The following is a 20,347-nucleotide window of genomic DNA, read 5'->3' on the forward strand; positions in this document are numbered from 1 at the left end:
ACAAAAACATTAATGTGGAAAACATACATGCACCCTATGTTCAATGCAGCATTACTTACAATAGCCAAGACATGAAAGTAACCTCAGTGTCCACTAGTAGATGAGTGCATAAAGAAGATGTGGTATATATACACAATGGAATATTACTCAGCCATATAAAAGAATGAAATCCTCCCATTTGCAACAACATGGAGGGACCTAGAGGCATTATGCCAAGTGAAATAAATCAGAGAAACATAAATACCATATGATTTCACTTGTATGTAAATCTAAAAAACCAAAAAGAAAACTAAAACAAATAAATAAACAAAAGGAAACAAACAGACCCACAGATATAGAGATCAAATTGATGGCTACCAAAGAGGAGGGGCTGGGAGATGAGAAAAAAAATTATGTTCAACTGCTTTTATAGGGAAAAAAATGTGTACGGTAGTACAAAATTCCAAGAATAGACAGAAAACCTTGCAAAATTAAGGATGTAGACACTGGCTGCACAAGATACCATGAGGTTGGAGTTATTAAGGCATTGTGATATTGGCATAATCTGACTAATGAAACACAGTAATATCCAGGAAATAAAGTCACGTATGGATGAAAAGCTGATAAATGTCAACGAGCTGTTGGAAACCAAGGAGGAAAGGATGGAGTTTTCAATAAATGATACTATGTATGATAAATTAGTCATATGGAAAAAGATATTGGACTGATCCTTCATACACAACACACATAATCCAATTCCAGATTGATGAAAGACACAAATGTATACATGCCATATATTATTTTAAAAAATTAAATGCCAGTGATGCATTATGCCAGGATTTGAACTGCAGGCAGGAGTGAGAGTGTATATGTGCATAAAATTATAAATGATTATTTTTTTCATTTTAAATATAGACACATACATCAAGTCATCCAATAAAATGTAAGTATTATGACTAGAAATAGAATTAGTATTACTCAAAGAATTTTTAAAGGGGAAGTAGGTCACATGTATATGAACACAGAGTATAATAAACATGACTGTAATGGTATTGGAAAAGATTCTGGGAAGAGAAAGATGAGCAAGAATCAGTTTTGTCCTCATGAAATCCATAGTCCATATAATATTCATGGGACTTAACTGGCTGTTTTTTCCATGATTGCCATCTCCTATCCTCCCTACTCTCAAAAGTTGTATAAAACAGGAGACAGTCAAATGTAGTTACAAAAGTCAGAAAGACCAAAGATGTGGGATCATCTAGAATAGATTGCTGAAAATATAATACCACACAGAATCCTTTCTAGAGGGAAAAGAAAAAAAAAAAAAAAAATAAAAAAAAAAATATATATATATATCCATTGTTTTGAATTCTTAATCAGACAATTAACCAAGTGTAATTACTGGCTACTGAATAAGATAGCTTGTAGTATTTATATCAATTACACGCACATCCTTTTAATTATTTTAATTATGTACTTTAATGGTCTTACTACTGATAACTAGAAAACAACAAGGTTTAGTAATCATGCAAGCCTCATCACATTTTTCATTAATAACTGGAGTATTAGGTCATTAGATCTGTCAAATTGTAGCTGACTATACTATATACTTTATTGAATCACAGGAAAACATTTTTAAACTCATACTAAGGAACCTGGAACTGATTACATTGGTCACCAACTTTGCCCATCACTTACAATAAGACATCTTTCTTTGATCACTTGAGCCTCATTATTCATATAATTACTGCAATCATTATGACACTAATGACTGTTGAAGTCTAAATGTGTGAAATTAATTCACTAACAAGTGTAAATATGTATTCATGAAAGGAAAGTATAATACATGGAAAATGAATCTTTGGTATTCGGTTAAAAATGAGAAATTAGTACCCTGATTAGAAATATCAGTAGGGTATATGCATGATCGGTGAATATAAGCAGAGCATGACTGTAGTTAGAGAAATTTAGTTATAATTAATCCATGTGGGAGTAAATACTCAGAGTACATATATAAGTATACTCTTCTCCAATGGACTACATTGGAAAATCTAGTTCAGTTTCTTGAGTTTAAAATTAATTAATGCATACAGGTGACCTAATGGTTGACACATTTTAGAATCTGAGGGTGCCCTGGCTGTGACAACCTACCCCACTGACCACCAGTTTTTGCAACTGATCTTACTGGATAGGTGGGTGTCCCCTTTCTCCTCCATAACTTCGTGTTCCTCCTTCCTGAAGCAGAATGCTTGGTCCAAAAAATAATACTTTTTTTTTTTTTTTTTTTTAATGTTAAAGAACTTTCTATGTTGACTTCAATTTAGGTAAGTACCAAATTTCCAGTTTATTTGAACTTCATAGAATTGAAAAATGGCACTTGAAAATTAATAGTAAGACCTAAGAAATCCTTTAATTCAGAGCTTTTATGTAAAAAAAATTCTACTTCTAGACCAATCCCAAAACTCTGTCCCCAACAGGCTAGCTGAGGGATGGTGTGTAGCCCTTGTTTTGTCTGAGAAAAGGATAACCACCTGCCTAACTCTTTAGTCCACCTCAGAGCGGCTGGTGCACGAATGTCTGACAGGATCATTTACAGGATGGCTAAGAGGCCAACTTGCGCTCCCACCCCTATCCCATGCCAAAGCTGAGGGCAGGAACTTGAGTTTGTTCTGGGGAGGTGGGATCCCACGTGCAGGTGCATGCCAGCTGGAGGCTGCTTGCACGCCAGTTGGCGCCTATGAGTCCAGATACATGCTTGCTGTGATTCTGAGCCTGCCTGCATCCCAACTGCCTTATGTGGCAAGCCCCCTGGAATACTGGTGATTAGGCTCATATTTAAAATGGTTTGTGACTGACAGGACAGGAAAATAATGCATTTGAAATAACAGCACAACTCTTCTTTACAGATTTAGTCGAACAAGGTGGGCATCGCTCTTTAGCCTAAAACAAACATGACACGGGAATATGCTATTGAAATAGCCATATGTCTGAGTTGGAGAATAAAAGGTTGATTCAATAAGAATTTGTCAATCAATGAGTGAGGCAATGGGGCAAATGCTATGAGCAATAAAAATCCCTTCCCATTCTGCCTTCATTTGTTTTAGCAAATTTGTTTTTTTTTCTTATAAGTTTAGTTTTCATCCTCCTGCATACATGAATCTAAAATGCATGTCTCAAATCCTGTACTTTAACATTCTCCAAGTTGGAACTGCCCTAATTAATTAGTTACATTTTTAAACTAAGATTTAATAAGTTCTCAACCAGGTGCCAGGTGCTGTGTTAGGAGTCAGGTAGATAAAGACAAGAGGATGACCCCCCCTTGCCCTTGAGAAGTAAATGGCCTACAGAGAAGACAGACGTATAACCAAGTAATTCCAATCTAATTTAATACATGGGTCAGTGCAAATTGTTAAGAATGTCACTAATTGTGTCAGGGAAGGTATGAAAATTTTCCGAAAAGAGTAGATAAGCATAGAAAAACAGAAAGAAGAGTGCAATAAAATGCGGGGAAGTGTGAAAGCAGAGATTTTCCCTTCCTGTTAAATGTGTGAATGTGTCATGCTTCAATGCAAAAAAAAAAAAAAAAATGAAGGAGCTAGAAAAATTGAGACCATGTTTGAAGGACCTGGCAAGCTTATAAATGAGCTTGACTGTTATCCTGAAGACAGCCAGGAATTGATCACAGGTTTTAATCCTGGGAGTAACACGATCAGATTTTTTTCTCTTTTAGTAAGATAACTCAGCATTTTTTTCCAACTTCTTAAAGTTTTATCAATTATAGTTGACATTCAATGTTATTTTATATTAGTTTCAGGCATATAGCATAGTGGTTTAGACATTTTTATAATTTATGAAGTTATCCCCCTAATTATAGTACCTACCTGGCACTATACACAGTTATTACAATGTCATTGACTATCTTCCCTATGCTGTATTTTACATTCCCACGATTATTTTGTAAATACCAATTTGTATATTTTAATCCCTTCCCCTTTTCATCCAGCCCCCCAACCCCACTCCCATCTGATAACTGTCAGTTCGTTTTTTGTATCTGTGAGTCTGTTTGTTGTTGTTGATTTTGTTTTTTAGATTCCACCCACAAATGAGATCATATGATATCTGTCTTTCCCTGACTGACTTATTTCACTTAGCATAATACCCTCTAGGTCCATCCATGTCGTCACAAATGGTAAGATGTCATTATTTTCTTAACGGCTGAGTAATATTCTATTGTATCCATGTACCACATCACTGTTATCCAGTTGTCTATTGATGGACACTTAGGCTGCTTCCATATCTTGGCTACTGTAAATAGTGCTGCAATGAACATAGGAGTGTGTATATCTTTTCAAATTGATGTTTTGGATTTCTTCTGATAAATAACCAGAGGTGGAATTGCTGGATCATAAGGTAATTTTATGCTTTTCAAAAAACACTTTTATTAAATTTTGGGGTAATATTGGTTAGTAAAATTATATAGGTTTCAAATGTATATTTCTATAATACATCATCTGTATATTGCATTGTCTGTTTACCACCCAGAGTCACTTCTCCTTCTATCACCATATATTTGAGCCCCTTTTAAAAAAAATTGGAGGAACCTGTATACTGTTTTCCATAGTGGCTGTGCCAGTTTGTAATCCCACCAACAGTGCATGAGGGTTCCCTTTTCTGCACATACTTGCCAACACTTGTTTTTGATTTATTGACGAAGGCCATTCTGACAGGTATGAGGAAATATCTCATTGTGGTTTTAATTTTCATTTATCTGATGATTAGTGACACTGATCATTTTTTTATATGTCTATTGGCCATCTGTGTGTCCTCTTTGGAGAAATGTCTATTCAGGTCCTTTGATCCTTTTTAATAGGATTGTGATTGGCCCAGGGCTTCCTATTAGAAGCTACAAAGCTATCCATAGTGTGCTGGACCTGGAGGTACGTGGGAGACTCCATGCTGAGAACCAAGGCTGACTGGCACCTGTCCCAGGCCTGGGACAGCTCAGCAAAAGGCCCAGAACACCCCCGAAACCTAACCCTACCTGTCAATTGCCAGTAAAGCTCAGCCACTGAAGGAACTTTGTTGCATGTGTAACTCAGTATTTTTATGGTAATGTGGAGAGAATGGAGGCAGAGTGTAGTCAGGAAGCCACCATAATAGCCCAGGTGAGCAATAAGTGGATACTGGACTTAGCAATGGCTATAGTCATCAAGAGGACATGCAGATGGAAAGGAAAGGGATTTAGCAGCTAGAATGGAGAGGCCTAGATTGCAATTGTCTTGAGGCGAGGGGCAAGGGAGAGACACTGACACCAGCTCTAATAATCTCTGATAGCTTCTCCTGGAGTTATCACCTCTTTGGTCAGCAAGTTTATTCTTATACCAACTGCACTCTCTTTTGATCTTGTTAAATCTTATTTGGGTTCTCTGGGAAAACGGAAAACCATTACTCAGCATTCTCATAAAGACCTGTTGAATAATTAAAGACATTTATTGCATTTGTTTTTAACTTTCTCTTGTCTAGATTATACATTCTTGATTCTTTCAAAACTAGAGTGTTTGATTGAGCTTGTTTTACTCTTTGTTTATGTTTTGTGCTAATGCACATCTGTTTTTCAGATGTCCAAGTCAACTTGGGAATGACTGTCTCTCCTACTGGTTTGGAAAAGATTCTTCATTTTTTGGAATACCAATCCGTACACATATTTGATATTTTAGTGAATGCTGTTGATTGCCCACAGAGTATTTTTTCCTCTCTTCAGGCACTCGCTCTTCCCCTACACAAGTTATGTGCCTCCAGTGATGCCAGACTGTTCCCTCTACCCCTAAGCCTGCCCCAGGGGTTGTGCATTGATCTCACAGTAATCTCCTTCCAATGGCTGCTGGTTGGTCAGGGTCCAAGAGCATGAGATGAAGTTTTCTAGGAGCAGCTCGGAAAGTTTTTCCCTGCTCCTCAGAGAAATAGATGAAGCGCGCCCTTGGTGTTCCCATGAATGATACTTTCCAGTCATGGAGGTAGGTATATCATAGATACGAAGTCCAGAACTTAGCCAGCTCACTCCCAGCCTGAGGAAAAGGCCGGTTAATGGAGGTGGGGTGAACTGAGAGGATTACAGAAAAAAATGTATCCAGATCTATTAGGCTAAGAGAACACTGAAACCCCACTCTTACTTCTGTGTTGCCATTTGGGTAAACCAATCAGTTTTCTTATACTTTAGCTGGTTAGAGTTAAATTCCCTAATAGACAGTAGAAGAAACCACATTCTGGCATATTATATTCTCATTAATACACTCTGATGTCAGATATTCTCTTCCTCCCTCCTTCACTCCCTCCCTTCCTTCTTTCCTTAGATGACACTGTAAGCCTCCTTGATTCAGGTCATTTGCAGGTATATTTCAATCCACCACATACTCAGTACTCTGGCACCCACTGTAGAGAACACAAAGTAGAAAAGCTATGGTATCTGCTCTGAGTTCATAATGTATGTAGTTTGGAAAACAAAAAGTACAAATATTACATGCTATACACTTTGCAAACTCTGTAGGACAGTTCATGTTCAGAGATGGAAGAGGTTAGTGCGGTCGACCGGCTTTGGAACGGGGGGCAGAACTTGGACAAGGGGGACACTGGAGGACATTATGATGAAAAAATAACTAGGAACAAAGGCATGTGATATTTTTGAGGCAGTTAGGAGGTAGACTTTTCTGGACTACAATCTACCTCCTCTCCTGGGAACCATGGAAAATAAGGTTAAGCCAGGCAGAGAAGTTAAGGTGCCATATATTCAGAGAGCATACAGAGGTACAAAAGTCCTCCATATCATGGCCCATTGTTCTCTTTTGTTTCTCCAAATTCCTCCATACCATGAATAACCTGAGAGCAGGAGCTGGGTCAAAATCACCTTTATATGTACGTAAATATTTACACATGCCATGCCTGCTTCATGTAGTGTCAGCGCTGAGTGCTCTGGATTAACTTTGGGATAATTTTGGCCTTTTAGTTTATCACTCCCGGTAAATAAATTCTGTACCACTGTCGTATCATCTTAGTAGCCCCTATTTTATCCTTTGTGTAACCGATTAATTATTGGCTCATTTCAGAACAAGTGATACTACTTGGTAAGTTTAACCAAGTACAGAATCTTTTCTCCATCTTTGTTTTCCTTACCCAGTGTCCTATGAAATTTTTATGACATTTCTCCATATTTTTCAAAATATGGACATTAAGATCAGTGATCTTAGACAAATGACTGGGATGTTTTATTTTATTTTTTTACAGTAAAAACTATATTCCTTTATGTCTAATGTTTTATAACTCTTAAAAATGAGCTTTATAGGCACAAGTCAATTAAAGTGATGGGTTAATGATTTTAAGGGTCAAAGAAATGATGGCAACAATATTACATAATAAAATCATTTGGCTTTTCTAAGTTCTATGGCAGAAAACCAAACTGGAGAAATAAAAATTCTATGACTATTAAAGATGGACTTATTTGGGTTATATCCGCAGATGACAAAGTCTCCTTTTAATTTCTGCAATCCTTAAACCTAAGAGGGAAAAAAGTAGAGAACTTAACCATAACTTATTATAATTTATGGAGTGCAGGGGATAAGCATGAGAATGATCTCTCAGTCATAATAAATCTATTTTTACACAAGTGATAGGAAAAATGTTATTTCCTTTTCATCTTTGTGTCATTTATATTTACTCAGAAAAACAAATGTTTTCATAGATTACAAAAAGACAGTTTTTGAGGAGAGAAAAGGGAAGATTTTTAAGATGATTTTTAAGAGTAGTTTTTATTCCCATTAGGCTAATCTCTAATTGAGGCTGTATGTAAACAAGAATTTATGGGGCAAAATCCCTCAGAATTTAGGCACAAAGTTAAGGAAATGTCATTGTGAAACTGAAAGTAGTAAGAATTCCAATCAGTGGGGATAAAAGTAATATCTACGGGAGTGGCCTTCCCTGAGGAAACTGGGATGATGGGATCATGGTCCCCAGGAGTCCTTCTAGAACTATCAAGTATTTAGAGATTTTAGTCCATTTGGGAAGAGCAAAGTTATTAAATATTTGCTACATGTTTACTATGTGCCAGGCAATTTATATAACACGATCTAACTCAATCCTTACTTATCCTTTTACTTTGAGGCAATGTCTCTTTTTCTAATTTATAGATGAGAAAAGTGATGTTAGACAGAGTATGAGAATAAGATGTAAGTTGGATGCCACAGGTCCTGTAGAAAACATCTACAATGAAAAAACCCACCGCACAAGTGCAGCCATCTTGGGACGTTCACGGTGATTTTTTTTGGAAGACCAATATGCTCCACAACACTCCCCCATAGTACCCTCTGCTAACACAGTGGAGACCTTGTCTCCAGTATCTGAATCATGGGTGTACTTTTCTTTGTCTCACTAGGTCTGTGAAGCAAAGGTCTCTGTGTCTTGGTCTCTATGGGCCCTAGAAAAACTTGATCTCAAGACAATGATTCAAGTACAAGTACTTGGGAGGTGAAAGCACCACTGGAAGATAAAGAAGAGAATTAACCAGAACCAGGTACATTATCAAAACGGCTAGTCACGGTGGGTGACTGGAGCTTACTCACATTGGGGAGACTCTAAGATCTGATGTCTAACACACATGTTAGAATTATCTTCCTTTCCCACCGGGCACTGATGCAAGCTTGATTTTGTGTGGCCAGAAATGCAGGTGTTGGTATTTGGAAGTGAGAGGACGGAAAAACCAGTGTTCACAGAAAATGTAAGGGTGAAGGGATAGGGTGGGGCCAATAGCATCTACTACAAAATCCTTCACAACTAGCATGAAACCTACTGCATTGTTGGTATGCAATAAACATTTGTTGAGTGAGACTGGTATTCTGATTTATCAATCAATATTTTGTGCATCCAGCTCGAGTGAGTCAGTTCTCAGAAACCTGATCAACTTGAGGCCAATTGACAATACTAAGTTTCTAGACATTTAAAGTTTGGCACAAAACCCTAAACAATTGTGATTTTACCATGAAATCTGAAACCAACAGTTGGTTTTCTCCTTTAACACATATTTATCTTCATCAATATATCTCTTCAATATATCCATATATCAGTACCTACCAAATACAAAACTTTGAACAAAAACATTGTTATACTTCTTGCTGTACCTCCTGAGATACTATAAACTCTAGAAAACAGTTCCGTTCAGAAGTTCTGTAAGTAGCTGAGAAGGATTCAATGTAGATGTTGTGAGTAATAGCTTCAGAAGCAAATATAGAAATAATTCACTCTTTAACGAACTAATTATAGTGAGCAACCTAAGGGGAAACAAGAATTCACCATATGAATTAGAAAGACCACATTGAAGGTGAGGTGGTTGTTTTGTGTGTTTGTGCGTGCATGTGTATGATTCAAGCTGTTATCTCACCTAACAGTCTATGAGATGAATTAGGAAGGAGAAATAGGTTTAAATAACCTTGGCTGCAGAGAGAGATCTCACCTTGCTGCAGGCATAGAGACCAGGTGGTGTCACCATATGGTGGCCCCTTGAGGGACAGGGTAAAATCATGGGAGGACAATGAGATATGGAATTAGAAGTCTCAGGTGCAAACCCTGTTTTCAGTTACTAAATGGATAATCCTGGGCAAAAAACATGAACTCTTTGAACTTCAATTTCTGCATTGATCCAGTAGGATACTAATGGATACTTTATTGCATGAATTTTTGAAGATTCATGCTAATACTGGGCTTTGTAAACTATAAAGTGCTATACAAATGTCATTGGTATTGAAGGAAATAAGAAAGCATGCCATTTAGTATCATCCACATTCCAAAGAAAATCAAAAGTGCTTTCCCGATGTGGAGTCTTTAGCCTGGACCCACCAGAAAGTCCATTCATCGGGATGAGTAGACTGGATTGTGACCTTGGTGGTTACTGCAAGAGCACGTCAAAGACCTTATAATGGCAGGAGCAACTTTGCTTTAGCTTTCTCTCTTGCAACCAAGGCATTGATCAGGAGACAGCAAAAGTTTGGTTTAGAGAAAACAGCTCTGCCTTTTTTCCTCCATAAAAAAAGGTTGAAGGCAGAGATCTAAGTTCCTAGAAACGAGTTTCTAAGGAAGCAGCCATCTCTTTCCTTCTGGAAGCCTGACTGGGTGCATCAATACTCAAGCTGATAACCTTTAAAGAGAAGGAAGAGGAATTGATCGCTTTGTTCTTTAAATGAATCAGCTTTACTTACTGTTCCAAACATAACTACTGTCTAGTCTTCTCTTGTTTCCATGCATGAAAATAACATGCAAACAGCCAGTTTGCTTTGCAATTGCGACTCTCACTTTTGCTCTTTCTACAAAAGACTGCATTGCCTTGCTAGGCCTTGTCTTGTTCTCTAATTATTTTATTGGGGTTGTTCTCATTGCCTGGTTAAGAGTCCCCTGTTCCTAGGGTGAGGTCTTCTGACATGAGGGTTCCTCCATCAGCCACCGAGCCTGGCGAGGAATGGGTCACCCAGTCTGTCCTCCCTGAATAGCTGATGGCTGAAGTGACGTTCTGTTTGCTGGTAACTTACACAAAAACAGCCTGGGAGATGACTAACAACACCGTGGTTTCCACCAACTATCTTTTTCCTACAGATGAGCTTGTTTGTCCTGTTTAATTCTGCCCTCAATCTTGGAAGGTAAGGAAGGAGGCATTATTGTGATTCCTGTTTTACAGGACTCATCTTTCCAATGTTACCTTGCTAGGAAACAGCAGAAATAGGATCAGAGCCAGACCTCTGGATTCCAAATGTTATACCATTTCTATCACATCACACTTCTATTCTGGAAAAGAAGGGGAACATCTACGACTGGCTGAAATCCTCCATTTCCAGTGAGGATGAATGATGGAATCTGTTAATTTTATCTTCCTTTAGAACAGTCGTTCTTAACCCTGGTTGCACATTAAAAGCATCTGGGAAGCTTCTAAACAACACCTTTGTGGGACTTCACCCCCATTCAATTCTCAGGGTGCGCCTGAGCATCTGTATTTTTCAAAACTCCCTGGGTGACTAATGTGTAGCCAGGGTTAAGATTTGCTGCTTTAGAGTAATGGTCAACAAGACACTGATTGCATTTTTCCACTTTTAAACCCCTGTGGGAGTGTAGTAATGAAAAATCCTAATAGCAGCTTTGCTGGCAGCCTCAGAAGATGGGCCGTGGCCTTGGTCCTTAGTAGGGATTTGGATTTATCTAGAGATTGACAGAAAGATGAGATGATAAAGAACCACTTCCACTGCCTAGATCGGTAACAGCAGAGCTGTCAATCCAGAAACTTGGTGAGATAAATAAATTACATTCTGATCTCTTCATACTTTTTAATTATGTTACCCTAATAGTTTTACTACGATGGCCAGAAAATTAACTCAGAGCATGGATAGTGCTGTCAACATGTAACCATTGATTTTCTTTATTTAAAAACTTGTGGTTGGTTTTTCCCGTTTCTTTCTTTCTTTCTTTCTTTTTTTATTAATTATGGATAACTTTACTCATTTCAAGGTTAACTTTGTCATTAGCTTTTGCATGCATCCCATTTTGGGGTAGTGTTCCTAAGAGTTAAAGCTTCATTTAAGTAAGTATATATAACTGGAATGATTTTATATTTCTTTAAAAATTAACCTATTACTGACCCATTTGTGCTGGGTATTTACATGGAAAACTCCCTCTGCAATACTTTAACTGTTTCACTTGTATGGAACTCTTTAAAATATGCATTAATCGGGACGTTTACTTCTCCTGTGTTAATCTGTGTTAGGTTTTGAGGTCACAAATAGGCATGTGCTATTGATCTCCCCTCATGAAAAACACTATGATATGGATATCAAAAATTAGGAGTAAAGAAGACAGAATGACTTCAGGGAGAAACTGATTTTTCATTGAGTCTGTGTAAGCCACTTCTTAAAAAATATTTTTTGTCTTAAATTTCCAAATCACCATATTCCTTGAGTTCTAAGGCATATGTTTTCCACATTTTATGTAAAAAATAGGAAGTTTATGAATCTTTTTGTTCTTTTGAAAGCACTTATGAGTGGTGTGCTCTGTAATTTTGTGATAAAAAATGGTATTAACATTTGTTGAATTAGATTTCTGAAGTTTACCAAATACCTAAACACCAAGTTAATAATACCTTTTCCCATCTCCTTCACTTGATACTACAACTCAGAATGCTTTTCCAAATCCTGTACATCAATTTTTGTACCAATAAAATGGTGGATAAACAGCTAATATAGTTTACTCATAATATTTTTGGAGAAAAGATATTACCAACTAATCTGACTTAAAAAAAAATAGCTTCATAGTGCTAGTAGAAACACTACAAACTCTTATGCTAATGACACATAGGAATATATATTATTAAGGCATCGGAGTCATTTCTGAGAATTGAATTAAAAAGTGACAGGTAGCCTATAACTTTACATAACTATCAATTAAATGGACTCTATATGCCCAGTGACTCAGCCTGTTTTGAAATGCCAGTTAGTACCCTGTGGTCTTAATGCATTGTAACCTATTGGCCTGAAATAATTGAGGTACCTCTCTAAGCAATCTATTTTTGGACAGAGCATGGCTAGGCCACGGAGCAAAATAGAGTCCAGTGAGTCAGAGGATCGTTTTTATTAGTTTTGATATTTTCCCCATTGTTACAGGTGCTTTGAATATTAAGTCTCAGCCTGATCCGCATGCCATTATGATTTAGCCATTTTTCAGTTTTCCCCCTCATGACATATAAAAATGGAGAGATATGACATTTAAGTGTATGTACTTCACTGGTTTCAGAATCAGACAGGATTGTTGGTTTATGTTGTGCTAGATCATATTTAAAAAAATGTTCACTGAGAAAACTCTATGAGCAATGTGCATATTCAGCTACTATACTTTTCAGCACTATTAGAAAAATACAAGAAGCCTCAGACAGAAGTCCTCTGTAAGACTAAGCAGTACACTCAGCCAACACTTTGTCTTTAAATATCTTCGTGTATCTGTATCTTTTCAAGATACAACGATCTTTAAAATGATGTTGCTGTGCCCTGTGCACAAAAGCCATCACTTCAAAAGCCTCTGATTAATTCGCGCACAATTAAGGGCCTACGAGATAGCTGCCATTTAGTGAGCCAAAGCAATCCAATGCCAACTGCAATGAATCTATCAAGCTGTCATCGAGTCAAGCTGTGAGAACGACAATGATGATTACAAGCAACAGTTTCCTTCAGTGATTTCATAATTTCAATTTTTTCGTTTTTGTTGTTGCATTTCCAGATTTCCAATAGTTGTAGTAAGAATACTTTAGTAGAGAACTATTTTCCCCAGGGGTACCTATCAACAACTTAGTGTATTGGTTTCTTTCCCCATCATTGATTCAAGTATAGAAGCTCATCAGGCAAGAAATATTGTGATTACAAGTCATATATAAATTATTTAAAGGGGTTCACCCAATCCAAACAGAGATCTAAGTGACTATTTTTCCTGTTGGTGCCTTTTAACTCCTACTCAAAAAGCAAACTTCTGATTGATGGAATAGTTCTGAAGTTACTTCAAAAAGGCCATTCTTTTGGATGGGAGGAGGGTCTAACTATGAATAGTTCACATACTGCAACAGTAACTCTTTCATGGCAACTTTCCAGAGAAGGAGAGAGAGAGAAAGACACCAAGATAACACCAAGCAGAAGAGTAAGGAAGCAGAGACAGAGGCAATGTAGGTAATTAAAGTCTACCCCGGAAGAAAGATGGTCATGCATTTGGGGCTTCCGGGCTCACTTATACTAGCTCTTGCTAAAGAAAGTAATCCCTGTTTAGCAATGTGTTACTCAAACACTCTCATTCAATCGCCAGTTTTTATTCTTGCCTTCCAGTTGAAATATTTTGCTCTCTGTAGACAAACTCACTATCTTGCTTGACTTCATGTTTTGAATATCACCTGTAAGAAACAAAATGCCAATCACTTCTAACTTGCCTCAGCTAATCCTTCCACTGTTTTTTGAGTTTTTTCCCCCTTTTCTTAAACAGTATACATTTTGCCTCACTATTTATATAGAACATGTCAATTCTCTAATTAAACTAATAATTATAGAATAATTCACTCTAGACAGAGTTTGGGAAAATATATTTCCTTGAATCATATAGGAGAGCTAGGACTACTCCTTTTATTTCTTAAAATTGAACCCGAAAACCTAGAACTTCTAAAGAGTTAGCAAAGTTATCCTCTACAATTGCCCATAGTAGATGCCTTAAATTTAAAAATACATTAAAAAAATTAATACCTTCTCCCCAAAGGATATTCTGCAATTGTCAAACATACCTCTCATATGTTAAGCATTATGTTCAAGATAGGAAGATGGATCTCCTGACTTATAGTATCAGTGGAAAAGTGAAAAATATTAAACCACCGTTCTGAATAATATGGGGAACGGACAGACTAGTTTGATAGATAAAGCTTTTATTTACACCTTAGTTAAGGGGCCAATCCAACAAATACACTGAGTTTTGAAATTACAAAAAGTAGGGATTACAAATATTAATGACCCTCAATTTCTTCCTTTAAATAAATCCTTTCCCTTTACATACTTACAAAAGAGCATAAAATCCCCCATTTTTTGTGACTCTTAAGTTCAAATACTTCACACACACACACACAAAAGAAGCCCAATCAATTATGCAGTCTCCATTGCAAAGTTTGAGGATTTTAAAGTATCAAAAAAGAAATAAGAGGTAATAAACTCACTATTAAGGCATTTAGCTTGGCAAGTGATTCATCTCTTTTCCTTTATCTGCTTAGGGTTTTTATTTCACTGTGTGAGCAAATTTCCACTGACATGTAATTTTTGGAGAACAGCCAGAGTGAGGGGATGGGGGGTGGGAGAAAGATCTCCTACGATACCAAAGACTTGAAGTTAAAAAAAAAAAAAAAAAAGAAGGAAGAGAAAGAAAGAAAGAAAGAAAGAAAGAAAGAAAGAAAGAAAGAAAGAAAGAAAGAAAGAAAGAAAGAGAAAGAAAGAAACCGATGGAGTGACATTTATGGTTTCAAAAATAATATACCTTCTCTAGTTTCCTATTCATTTATCAAAGAAAAGCTTTCTTGGTTTTCAGCTCTCATATAATGAGATGCATAGAATAATTCTGACCAAAATAATTTTCTGTATGAGATGTATAAAAATAATTCTGGCTAACAAATACACTTCAATGGTAAAAATCATTACCTATCATTGTCTTCTGTTTCTAAAGATTTTCTGGACGATACTGCTACTGTGTAACTAAGTATGAATAGAGACAAAGGAGATGTGCAGGTCAGAGTAGCCTATGCATAAACTGAAGTACTGTACATGCATGAGTTACTACCATGATCCACTGGTGTTTGGGCAAATCTTCTGTGCAATTTACACATAGTAGGTCCTCAAGAGGTGAATTTCATTAAATTGATTTATTATTGCAGTCTCTGATAGTTCAACATGCTTTTGTTATCCCATTTAAGCCCTCTGCACAACAGCTGTATCAATAGCTCTCATGTGGAAACCCCTTTTTGGCACATAGAACCAGGCTGCTGCAAATAGGTAAAGTGTGCCACAAATTCATTCATTCATTCACTTTATAAATATTTACTCAGTGTTCACTATTACTAGGCACTCTGCTAGGTGCTGTGGTATTTTAAAGAATAATTAAGACAGAGTTGTGTCTTATATATCAGGGAGGATATAAAATGAGAGCAGTGACAAGATGCCAAAGAGAACTCAAAAGGAGACGAGATTATTTCCTTCTAGCGGAATCTTGGAGGGTTCTAAAAAGCAAGTGGCATTTCAGCCAGGCCCAGAGAAGAAAGGGAATTCTTGGATACTAGATAGTTGAGATATGGACAGTAAAGAGGGATATGCAGCACGGAATTTGTTCCAAGAACAGAAGGATGTCCAGGTTGGCCAGCGTGTGAGATGAGAGAAGGGAAGTTATAGGAGACAATGCTATGATCGGTGTTCAAAACACTGCCATCTGTAGGTGGCTGGAGTGGATCTATCTGAACATCTCAGGGAATATTCTATATGATTAATGAAACCGTCAGCCTGAAAGCCTGAAAAGACAACACTATGGCTATTTATATTGTATTTTTATTTAAAGTTTTAAATATACACGTATATCTGACAGTCTTTGCAACTTAGGTGGCATTGAATAAGGTATAAAATTCTACAGGAGGGAAGAGTCAAAAAAAAAAGGCAATGATACAAAGTACGTAAGGGAAAAACACAATCCACTGAACCACATGTGCTGACACTGGCATCAAGAAAAAGCCAAACCAATAATAATAATAAAAAAAACAACGCTGCAGTCCCCTGTTCTCTATCTCTGGCACTTAAGAAAGAAACATTGTTTCATAGAACAACACCCCAAGGTCCCCATTAGAACATGAACACATTTACAGCAGTGTTCCTTTTGCTGTGGGATTGTGTATTTTCCATGCAAATATTTAACTTATGCTTTTGTGAGCGATGGCACGTGGTGTAAAGAAAATAGTATGATCAAAGCTGATGTTGAGGGGTAAATACATGTTGTACCAAACTACTGTTTTTAGAACATTTCTAATTAAAAGTACTATTACCACTAATCATTGAGACCAAAGAAATACGATTTTTTTTATACTTAAGCTATCGTGAAAGTATATTCTGAAGTAATAATAGCCAAATTTATTGGAGTTCTTTACTTCTCAATTTAATAAGATTAAATCTGTTTACCCCAATTTGTCAAATATTAAGCCAAGTTGTTCTAGGACATAAATCTCTTGACCAGTGGAGGAGACTCTGCCTTAACCACTCCATCTGGAAAGCACAGCCAAGGGCACCGGTCTCGGAGTTATGAGCTGTTCCCAACCTTCTTCCCTGCATGCCTCACACTTCTGCTGGACAACTTCCAAGCATCACAACTCTGGATACTCCCACATCTACAGGACACAGACTCAAATACTGGTAAAACCCATTTTAACAAACGTGCTTTATAATGAATAATTTAAAAAAATATATTTATTTATTTTTTAAAAATAATTTGCTGAAGAATTGCATTCATCAATGGATATTTTTTCAATATTACTATTAATAGAGGTTGGGACTCTTAAGGAAAAAAAAAAAACACTCAGTATTACTCCAAATACTGTTTTTGTTGATAAAAATTCCAGGAACCATAGTTATTTCTAGATGGCATATATGATTCTCCAGGGAAAATTACAATCTTAACAGAGTATCTATGAGATTATAGCATATCTTTTCTCAATGGTTAGGGAAGTGCATTGGTGAAAAACTACTTCTTCTTCGCCCGTGTTCTTTTCCCTTTCTAGAGCTGAAATATATTGAGTAAGAAATGGGACTTCCATTGTTTCTATGGAACCGTTAATCAATTTGTTTTACTGATTTATGCAGCATTAGTCATTGGAGCTTGTTTTGGGTGGAATTAGATTTTGAGTGGAATAAAATTGAGGATGGATAGACCCATCATTTAGAGGTGGTGATTTGGGTAGAGCTGGAAGGTAGGATCCAGGAGGCAATGCCACTGGGTGTGCAATTGACATGAGAAGGGATAGTGTGGTAGGTGAAAACAAGAGGTACAGCCAGGAGGGAGGTAACTGGGGTTGGGAAGGTTTGACAGTGGCTACCTCCATGGGTAAGTGGAACTCCGGAGGCAGGTGGATGGCAATAAAGGGAAATTGTAGCAACAGGTATCTGAAGCCTAACCATGGACTTGGAAGTTTAAGGGGCAAGACACACATATCAGTCAGGGTTTAATCAGAGAAAAAGGAACTGGCTTACGTGACTGTGGCTAAGTCAGTCAGAAATCGGTAGGGCTGGCCATCCGGTAGGGAATTCCCAGGTACAAGCTGAAGCAGCAGTTTACGGGTAGAATTTCTCCTTGAGGGAAGTCTCAATTCTACTGTTAGGGGCTTTCAACTGATTGAATCAGGCCCACCCAGGTTATCCATGAAAATCTCCCTTACTTAAAATAGAGGATTATGGACTTGAATCACACCGACAAAGCCCCTTCTCGGTAATACCTAGATTACTGGGCACTGCAGTCCAGTCAAAACTGATCATCAGAATGTACAGCTGGAGGACTGAGAAAAGCAAGAGAAAAATCCCAGTCCTGGAGGAACAGTGCAACTAAAGTAAATGAGGAAACATTGTAGGACTTTTAGTATGTCTGTTGAGTCATGGACAAACTTACTGGAGCTAGGAAAGGAGGAAGATAATTTGGTAGAAGGTAAGTCAAAAACCAGATGTCGGGACCAAAGAGAACAGCAACAGTCCACAAAAAAGCCACTGGACTACAGGGAGATTTTATCCATGAGTTTTCAGTTCTAGGTGTGGTTTCAACAGTGCAGTCTCTGTGGGCCAGGAGAGCTTTAGGAGTGGAGCAGTTCTGCACCAGGGGCAATTTTGCATACCTCCCACCACCCCCATAAAAAAAAGCATTTGGTAATGTCTGGAGACATTTTTGCTTATCCCACATTGAGGTAGGGGGTGCTATTGGCATTTAATAGGTAGAGAGACCAGGGATGCTGATGAAACTTCCTGCTATGCTATGCACAGTATAACCCCGACAGTAATTATGCAACCTCATAGTGCCAAGACTGAGACACTCTGGAATAGAGTGATGAATGTAAGCAGTATGTACTTGATATTATGTCTAAGTTAATTCCTAAATCTTATATAACTACTGACTCTCTGCAGAGCTTGTGTGGAACAAAGAAGATAAGTAGGAAAGAAGTCCTGTTTTTTCTGGAGACAGCAAGGCATAATGGATGGTGCATGACTTTAGAGTGAGAGAGTCCTAAGTTCAAAGTCAGCTCTGACATATAACTCCCATGTGCACCTTGGGAGGTATAAGCATCTTCAAATGTTTAACCTCTTGTAGTCTTAGCTTACTTGTCTATAAAATGAGAGAAACACCTATCTCATATGGTTATTTAGAGTATTGGTGGTATTCCCAGATAAATGTTAGTTTCTTTTACCCCAAGAAAACAGTTGGGCAATGGCAACAAAAATCCAGAGGAGGATAAGACCATACATTAAACAGTGCGACTACTAATGTGTAAAAGGAATTAGATTTTAGAACTATTTCTTAGAATCTACAAGGCTTGTTGGCCCAGAGGATATAGCAGAAAGGACAAGAGGAACCAAGGATGATTGCAGTGAGTGGATGGTGTTTCCATGAACTGAGATAATGAAATCCACAGACGAGGACCCAGCTTGTGGGGGAAGATAATGAATTCAGTTTCAGATCCGTTAATGTCCTGGGTGCTTGCTAGATCAGCTGGATGGCAATACAGGGGCAGTATTTATGGTTTACAAGCCACTTCCACATATATTGATCCATTTAAACTTTGATCCTTATAACAACCTGGTGAAAGGCAGGCTTATTATCTATATTCTTTGGGTATGAAAACTGAGGCTACGAGAGGCTAAGTGAATTATTGAAGACCATGAAGACTGTAGGGTGTTGACTTTTAACTTGACTCCAATTCTGAATTTTAAAAAGAAAAGTGCCAAGTCTGATAAGTGGCCAATGAGTGGAGGGATAAGGATGAGTTTTTGTTGGTTTGTCTGTGAGGGGTTATCCCTGCTCCTCAGAGGTTTAGAGGTTTGAGAAAATTGTAGTATTCCAGTAAGGGCTCTGAGGATGGGACCAGCTGCACTGAGAAGTCAGGACATACGCTACTGTATGAATTGGTGAGGCCACTGTGAGTGGAAATATTTTATAGATCATTAACTACATGAACAAAGGGGCTGAGAGAAATTTGAAACAAAAATATTAACAGGCATTTCCAATTCAAAAAAAATTTGCAATGAAGATAAGTCATCTGTGAAATGATAATGCAAATCAATGGAAAGCTATGAATGAACAAATTTTGATTTACCCATAACTTTTTAGGAACACATTTACTGAGACACATTTTAATCTCGGAACATTGATGTTTTTTCATTCCAATAGCAATGTAAAGCATGCTGCTCTGAGGAAGAGCTCTGAAAAGGCTGGGTTTTCACGGGTTTGTTTTTCACAGTTGTAGTGTTTCTGAAGACTTAATTTTGGCCGTGAGACACATATTCAAAAGTACACTAAAGAGACACATTTCATTTTTAATTTAGATTTTCTGAATCTGAATTTCTGAAATTTTTGAGTAAGCAACCCCCAGTTCTGTCTGGTTCTTGGGAGAATGACAGCCTTTGGTATCCCAGGTGTATGGTCAGAGGACCTCTCCCTACTGGATAGAACAACACTTCAAGACCACAAGTCCCTCTTCAGAGAATAGATGGACTAGATTTCTAATAGTCTTCCATATTCTTATATCTTCCAATATTCAAGTTTACTG

At 37.4% G+C, this 20,347-nt stretch overlaps 1 protein-coding gene across 13 annotated transcripts in view; it reads right to left on the reverse strand.

The window, feature by feature from the left end:
• Positions 1 to 20,347, reverse strand: part of TENM3 (teneurin transmembrane protein 3) — a 2,352,866-nt gene that overhangs the window by 853,100 nt on the left and 1,479,419 nt on the right. The window lies entirely within an intron of this gene.

Source organism: Rhinolophus sinicus, linkage group LG04, assembly GCF_036562045.2.
Source record: "Rhinolophus sinicus isolate RSC01 linkage group LG04, ASM3656204v1, whole genome shotgun sequence".
NCBI lineage: Eukaryota > Metazoa > Chordata > Mammalia > Chiroptera > Rhinolophidae > Rhinolophus > Rhinolophus sinicus.